The following is an 8722-nucleotide window of genomic DNA, read 5'->3' as shown; positions in this document are numbered from 1 at the left end:
AGGAGAGGGATCTCTGTGGTCATTTGGATTCTTTCAGGACCAGGTAAAAGGGAGGTCAGGGGACTAGAAGGAGGAAGCAGCCCATGTAAAGTTTAGTCAACCCTAGGGGAGTGTGAAGACTTTCTTGGGCAGAAGCCTTTGATTAGGATGGATCTAATGTTCTGCACAGAAATCTCTGAGACTCTATTTGGTACTCAGAACGAGTAGTGAAGTACATGCCTGGAGACTTGGAGGAAAACTCTGCATGTTTTTTATCAGTAACAAAGAATGGAATGAACTAATTAAGCTAATCTGTCACCACTCTTCAAGGCTCAGTATATTTCCACTGAAAATTTTCACCCTTGGGTTTAAAATACTGTTTTATAAGTATGTTTATTTCTATTATCTTGCATGTTATGCATTGCAGTGCCAGAAATTTAGGCTTCTTTTGTATTTTTAATTGGTGAATTACTCTAGTCAGCTGAAATTTTGCTAGGAGTGAAATATCTCCCCCACCCCCATGAGCATACAGAAGCTTCTATCTCTGACAAAGGAATATATAGCAAAAATGAATGGACATATGTAAGTGACACTACTGTTAGTTTCAGGGACATCTTCTATCAAGTTACACATTCTTCGTTTGGCTTGCATATCATTGATAAGTATCTTTTAATTTCAGGGCTTGGAGTTTGGGTTTATTTAAATCTTGCACTAAGAACATAGGAAAAGCCAAACTCAGAATTGTTACATTTGTGTCATTGTGACATCTAACTTGGTGGTTAAACCTGAAGAGTAATTACTTAAGAATAATTATAGGATAGCTCCTAAGTGTGCAACACTTCATTGTAACTTATCAAATTACATATATATATATATGCATATATATATATATATATATATATATATATATAGACCCATACATATGTAAACACACACACAAGCACACACACACACACACACACACACACACACACACACACACATATGTAACAATGAACTTTTTTCTGAAATGAAGATGAAAATTGGCTAAGAATCATGGAAAAAATGAAAGATGCAGAATCTAAATTTAAGAATGCCAAAGATTGCCAGGCCTATAATTTTTCAACATTGTTGTGCATTTACACAGCTAAACTATGTACAGAGACAAGAGCAAGAAAATGGACTTAAATAATTAAAATATATAAGAGACATTAGTAAGAATATCTCTATTGTGTAGATCTGGGAGAATTAACAAACTTTGTTTTTCAATTCTAAGAATAACACTTCCCTTGAAGAACTAACTTGAAAAGGAGACTGTCACAATTGCTGAAATCAGTGTTAAAAAGTACCATTGGAGCAAGATATCATATGGGTATAGAAGGTGTGGCATGGTATAGTTCAATAAGATAGATGCAAATCACATTATATAACAATTCATCTATCTCTTCAGTTGTAATTAGTGAATCACAGGAAAATATATGTCTTTGTTTCAGTGTCCCGTGTATACCTCCAAACAATACAGGCATTTATGAAAGTTACACGTTCGATTCTTCATGTGTCAATTGCTATGTGCTATAGATGTGACAATGTCTTGAGTCACCAGTAAGAGATAATTGTATCGCTCATGTGATGGACCATGGAAAATCTTCCAAAGTAACACATATCTCCAATCAATACCCTTAGAGATCCTCTGCCTATTCTGGGAGACAGGCACAAACTCCTGCATAACCCTGCATGTAATCCACAAAGATTTACACAGTCACACTCTTTTACTTCTGTTACATGGCTTCTTATGAACTGTCACAAGCGTGTGCCACTATTCATGGCTCCATTTCATCCCTTCTGTGTCAATTATCTTTTATTGAAATTTGTACAACATAAATATTAATATAATTATCCTGAGATAAAGAATATAGGTAATATAAGTGACAATTATGAATAAGGCATATCATTTAAAAAAATAACACTTGAGGTAACTTGAATATAAATGATCATATAAAACAAATGCAGAAATTAACCTTTCTTTGTATTTTTAACAAGACATTGGTGATATAGATGGGGTCATAAAGAGGTGCATTTATTATCCTTTTATTGCATTACGGACAGTGCATTTTAAAAATTCACTTAGATTAGTCTTGGCTTTAATTAAAATGCTTTGCATACATTTTCAACAGAGTAAAACATAAAATGAATATATTAGTACATGATTTAGAAGAATGCCTTTAAGATCATCAAGGTGAAACAAACAACAGAAAGAAGCAACATAATTGCAGTAAAAGAATGCAGAAAACCATTTAAGCTGAAATAGGCTAATTATAATACATCAATTTAATTAATTTTAATTTGAATAAATTAATATATTTGGGATCTAGGCTTATTCATTTGTTTACATGTTTTTACTCAAAAGGAGACATTTAACTTATCTTTCCATTATTTATTCTTAGTTCATATTCCACTGGCCGTGTAAAGTTTATCCATGAGCAGTTTGCAAGTATGTAGCTTCTCTATCATGACAAAACTTAAAAATTAACGGACATCCCTATCCAAATTGTCCTTAAGCAGAATTTCTGAAACATTGAGCAAAAGCAGGTTAACTAATGCTCCAGAATCTTCCAGTCTTTGTTGACAGGTTTTAGTGATCTCTCCAATGCCTTCCCCACAGTACTGTGTTCTTATTTTTTAACGTCATTAGTATAAGGCATTCCACATTGTTTAAAAATACATAACCTTTGTAGTTTGGATTGTACTATAATTCCCACATGTTTGAAGCTGGGTTTTGCTTTAGAATTCCACTATTATATTTCTATTTTAGTTGTGAGAGAAACACAAATGAGTAGATAAGTTTGTGTTTATTATAGTAACAGATCTCTACTGCTAAATAACAAATCATCCCAAATGTGATAGCTTAAAACTGGAACAATTTATTATTTCTGAAAGTTCTTATGTGTGGCTGATCATTGTGTTGCTGTAAAGAAATACCTGTGGCTGGGTAATTTATAAGAAAAAATTTTAATGGGCTCGTGGTTTTCTAGTCTACGCAGGAAATATAGTGCCAGTACCTGCTTCTGGTGAGGGCCTCAGCAAAGCTTAAAATCATGGCAGATGGCAAAGTAAGAGCAGTTGTCTCACATGGCAAGAACAGGAGCCAGAGAGAGTGAGGGAGAAGAAAGATGCCACACACTTTTAAACAGCCCAGATCTTGCAAGAACTCCCTGTGGTAAAGGCAGCATTACAGAGATGGCACTAAACCATTCATGACAAATATGCCTCCATGATCCTGTCACCTCTTACCAGGCCCACATCCAATATTGGAGATTACAATTCAACATGAAATGTGGTGATGACATACATTTAAACTATATGGGTTCTATTGGTTGGCCTCTGCTGGTTTAGCTTTACTAGCTCAAATAGTTGCATTTAGCAGAATGTTGGTTGTACTGCAGAATATAAGATGGCCTCACTCACATATCTGGCTATCACTTGAGATACCTTGGGTATCTTTTTTCTTCAGTGGGCTAGAATGGCTTTCTTTTTATGGCAATATCAAAACTGCATTTCTACAGGCAAAGGTCTTTTAAAGTCTAGGCTGTAGAAATTAGACATCATCGCTTACACCACTTTTATTCAGCCAAGCATAGTGATAAAGTCAGCCTAGATTCAAAAAGTATGGAACAAGATTCCACATCTTAATGGGCTGACCTGCCAAGCCACAAAGAGATGTGAGCAGAGGAGCCCAGGAAGCGATGTAACCTTTACAGACAATTTGTCATAATAGACTAGACATGTAAAGGCTACAGAATCCCTCGAAAATTCAAAGAAATCAAATCACCTCTAGAATTTTAATTTTTTTTATTTTATTAATTTTTTTCATTTAATAATTTAAACAAACTGACAAACAGTCTTCTTTATGGTTTAACCTGAGATAATTAATGAAAAACTAACATATTCTTACTCATGGTCCTCTTACAGTAGGATAATTTTCTTTACAGTGTAGAGTGCTATGTTTCATTTTTCAAGCATCTAACAATATTTAGACCAAAGACTATTATTTCAGCAGTGGGTCTGTTCTTCACTTGCCTTCCAAGAGAAAGACTTTAATGGAAGTCTCTTAGGTCATTCGTACTGCTATAATGAAATACTATAGACTGGATAATTTATTATTAAAATCAAAAATTTTTGGCACTTCGTTCTCAGGGCTGAGAAGTCCAGGAATAATACATGTATATTTGGTAAGGGCCTCCTGCTATGTTATCACATGGCTGTAAGGTCAAAGACAGCTCACTCCTGAAAGCCCTTTCTGGCTTCGATTCATGAATGCAGAGCCCTCAAGACCTAAACACCTCTTAATGGACCTCATCTCCCAACACTGTCACAATGGGGATTAAGTTTCCAGCACATGAATTCTGGGGGAATACATTCAAATCACAGCAGAAGTCAACATATGTCAAAACACTGCCTCTCAAAATTCAGCAGGAATAAGGTTTATCTGTGGAGTTGTTAAAAGACAGATTACTGGACTCTACCCAAGTTTGTGTTGTTTGTTTGCCTGTCTGTGTGTTTTGGTTTCATCTTTCATCCCAGGTATTCTTGGATAAAGGCTAAGAATTAGGATTTATTAAAGGAAAGTTTATATGAGATTGATTCTGTTCATACATTTCTCAGTTTCATAACAGAGAAAACTACTTTCAGATGAAGAAACAGCAGTCTCTGGAAAAGAGGTGAAAAACTCCAATTATCAAGACAAGAGACAATAACTATTCAAATAACATGTTAGCTATTAAAATATGTTTAAAAGCTTGTCATATGATCAAAATTATTACTCAATGTAGGATTTATAGAATTTCTGATACAAGATGTATATAATATTTTTTGAGTAGGTAGTGTAAGCTAGTAAGAGAAGCTACTAGCTTTTTTAAAAACATGATAGTACCATTTTACAACAGCATTGAAATCCAGAGAGATGAAAAGAGGAAACTTACTAGAAATATCTCATCAACAAATTATTGACATTTATTTTGTTCCAATAAATGTTTTCTCTTTCTTCAGTTAAAATGCAGCTATAGCATAAGGTACAATTACTTTTATTGGGTGATCAAAAGAAAATATGAGTAAGTATTATATTGAATGACAAAAACAACGTATTTGATAATATACTCATATATGTTTGACATTTACAATTTTTTGCTTTTTAACAAAAGATTAAGTTTATGCTGCCTAACCAAAGGATGTTTATGTGAAAATCTTTTCAAATATAAAAAGGCTACCATATCAAGGATTATTTGTAAAATAACAAGGGAATTTTCAGGAAGCCTAATTCATTAACAACGAGAAACATGGTTTTCAAATGAAACATAAGAATCAAATAAAAAATATTTTAAGTTGTATGACATTAAACTTTCCAAAGTGAAGAGACAGTCTTAGCATTTCAGAAATTTTCTCAGTTTGTATATATACAATTGAATGTATCCATGTGTTATATATTTGAAAAAAATATATATTTTATCTGTAATATATTTCTGTTATATATCTGAAAAAAGATAGAGGCTATTACCAACAAAAATGTACCTTCTTATTTTATATTTAAAAAGAACAGAATTGCTCCCCTCCCTGTGTCCATGTGTTCTCATTGTTCAACACCCGCCTATGAGTGAGAATATACGGTGTTTGATTTTCTGCTCTTGTGTCAGTTTGCTGAGAATGATGGTTTCCAGGTTCATCCATGTCCCTACAAAGGACGCAAACTCATCGTTTTGTCCGTTGGGGGGAAATGGGGGAGGAACGGGGGGGGTGGGGAGGTGGGAAGAGATAGCATGGGGAGAAATGACAGATACAGGTGAGGGGACGGAAGACAGCAAACCACACTGCCATGTGTGTACCTATGCAACAATCTTGCACGTTCTTCACATGTACCCCGAAACCTAAAATGCAATAAAAAAAAGAGAGGAAAAAAAAACAAAAAACAAAAAACAAAAGACAATATCCAACAGAAAAAAAAAAAAGAACAGAATTTAGATAAGTTATGCAGGAATTTAAAAATGCAATTTCACATATCTCTCTATGTATGAAGTATACATAGAGTGAGGTTCTCCTCTTGTTACAAAAAGAAAAAAGAACTTAACATTTATGAAAACAGATTTTAAAAATTAAAATGACAAACCAATCCATATATATATATATATATATATATATAATTTGTGTTCTTGTATATGGAACATTAAAATGTTTAGGAACTTCAATAGCATATATAGAAGAAAATTCTAATAGATTATTAAATAAAAAATGTATGTACTAAGAAAGCATGTTCTGGCCACTCTATATCTCTATATGCTGGTATATATATTAATTAACCCTCTTATAAGTAAATGAAAATAACCAACTGTTGCTTCATGTAAGATATCACTAACATGCTTACTTATAAATTCAGAGGTGGAGTTTGGAAATTAATTTTATTTCCAATATGAGTAAATTTTTAAAATTTGATCATATTTTAATATACAAAATAAGAAACTCAGAATATAAAACAACAGAATAATTTTAGTTCCTAAGAAATGTGATAAAATTAGATGCTAAGCTCATACAGTCTTACATAAACTGAGAATAATGCTCCCATACCATGCTTTTTTCTAGACATAGATTGGAAAGTTCATAAAAATTATTCCAATTATATTTTTAGTGTAAGATAAGTTATTGGTGTCTCTTCATCTAAATATGGTTTTATAAAACTTTAGTCTTTCTTTGGCCATAATAATCCCTGGAGGCTTCCAATTCCTAGAAGATTTTAAGATTTTCAGCTCTGATACTTACTGAATTTTTTTCTGGATTTGACAAAGTGTGGTTTGATTAACTAAATCAGAATCATATGAACTTGTCGAAACTGAAGTTTACAGGATACCTTTTTGTCCTGCACTTTGAGAATCTCTGAAGACAGGGTTTGGACATTTACATTTTTATGAAGACCCTCTATGAATTCTTAGTTCTACTAAGTTTGAGAAAAAAAATTGATTAAAAATACAAAACGTTGTCTCATTATATTTAAACTTTTTTAAAAAATAATAAAGTTATTTTCTATTTTTGAATCCCCAAAGCACAAGATATATTTAGTTTTGACTGATTTTAGTTGAGCATAAACTCTAGCAATATAAAATCACAAATAAAGTACAATTGAAGCATTAACTCTTCAATTTTTAAGACCATTGAATTTATATATATTGATTCGAGTTAATAGAAAACGATTAACACTAAAAAGAAGTGATCTATGAGCCATTGCTTTGTTGTTTTATTTAAAGTACTGTTCTAAAAATCGTTATTATGAATATTACTAATTTGTGGGTAAAAATTAATGTACATTATACAGCCTATTTTTCTTCTAAAGTTCTTTTGGACCTACATGAAATAAAAAAAACCAGACAACATTAAAAATTGATTAGCACCTGCCACTCTGAAGGAATAATAATTTAAAACTAGTTGTAATTTTAATGTAAGTGCCTTTATTGAAAAAATGGCTGTTTAGACCTTCAATAAATTAGAACTTGCTGTTAAATGTAAACATTCCAACTTTGTACACCATTATAGTGATGTTTCATTTACTCTTTCCTCATTAAGCTGATGAAATTCCATGAATAGAATTATTTATTGAATCTGTGTCATTATAATAACTATCACATAGGCAAGCTTTCCCACTGATAGTGCACATTTCTGGAAAAGAGACATATGATGAAAGGCGCTGAGTATTGGTTAATTCATTCAAAACATATTTATTGAGAACTCCTAAGTTTCTTTCCAATGGAGGCGTCGTAAGTTATGTTAAATTTGTTAGTCAGATTTATGTTAAACCCGTAAACAACAAACCTGACTGAGGTTTGAAGGTTTTGAGCATATTGAGCATAGAGGTGGAGTCATGTTCCCAGTGCATTGCTGTGTTTGGTTTAATGCCTCTTAATAGGGCACCTTATCAAGGGCACTTAGCCATTTTTGATAGTAGAATGAATAAAAGAAGCAGAACTAAACACAGTTTCTTTTCTGGAGAAATTTATTGTAACTAATTGCTTGATAGAATCTTTATATGTTATAGATTATGGTACCATTTTACATGTAATTTTTAAATTTACTAACCTATTTTCCTCTAACCATATACTCTTTCTTCTCCTGTGTGGTATCAGAATGAGCAGCTAATGATGTCATGGTCACTTCATTTTGCACCATCAAAATCTAGGTTGAGTTTATTGTGATGTGCAACACATCTATGGATTAACAAAATTGGTGGAGAAAGACTGGTTAGCCTGAATTCTACATCACTAAGATCAAAGATACTTGTATTTAAGAGTTTCTTTTCCCTTTCCCTAGCTTTTTCGATGTATTATTGGTAAATAAAAATTGTATATATTTAAGGTGAACATGATGTTTTGATACATGTACACACTGGGAAATGAATACCGCAATCAAAATCACTAACATACTTATCACTTCACTTAGTTACCATTGTTTTTCTTTTTTTTTTTTTATGTGTGTGTGTGTGTGTGTGTGTGTGTGTGTGTGTGTGTGTGTGTGTGGTGAGAACTTGATATCTACTCTCTTGGAATATTTGAAGTATATACAATGCTTTGATATTATTTATAGTCATTGTACTATTATTAGGCCTCCAGAACTCATTCATCTTATAACTGAAATTTTTACTCTTTGACCAAAATCTCTCCTTTTTCCTTAACACCCAGCCTATGGTAACCATTATTCTACTTTTTTAGCATGAGTACAGTAATACATTGTT

The sequence above is a fragment of the Saimiri boliviensis genome, chromosome 1 (assembly GCF_048565385.1).
Source record: "Saimiri boliviensis isolate mSaiBol1 chromosome 1, mSaiBol1.pri, whole genome shotgun sequence".
NCBI classification, from domain to species: domain Eukaryota; kingdom Metazoa; phylum Chordata; class Mammalia; order Primates; family Cebidae; genus Saimiri; species Saimiri boliviensis.
This window is presented reverse-complemented; position numbering follows the sequence as displayed.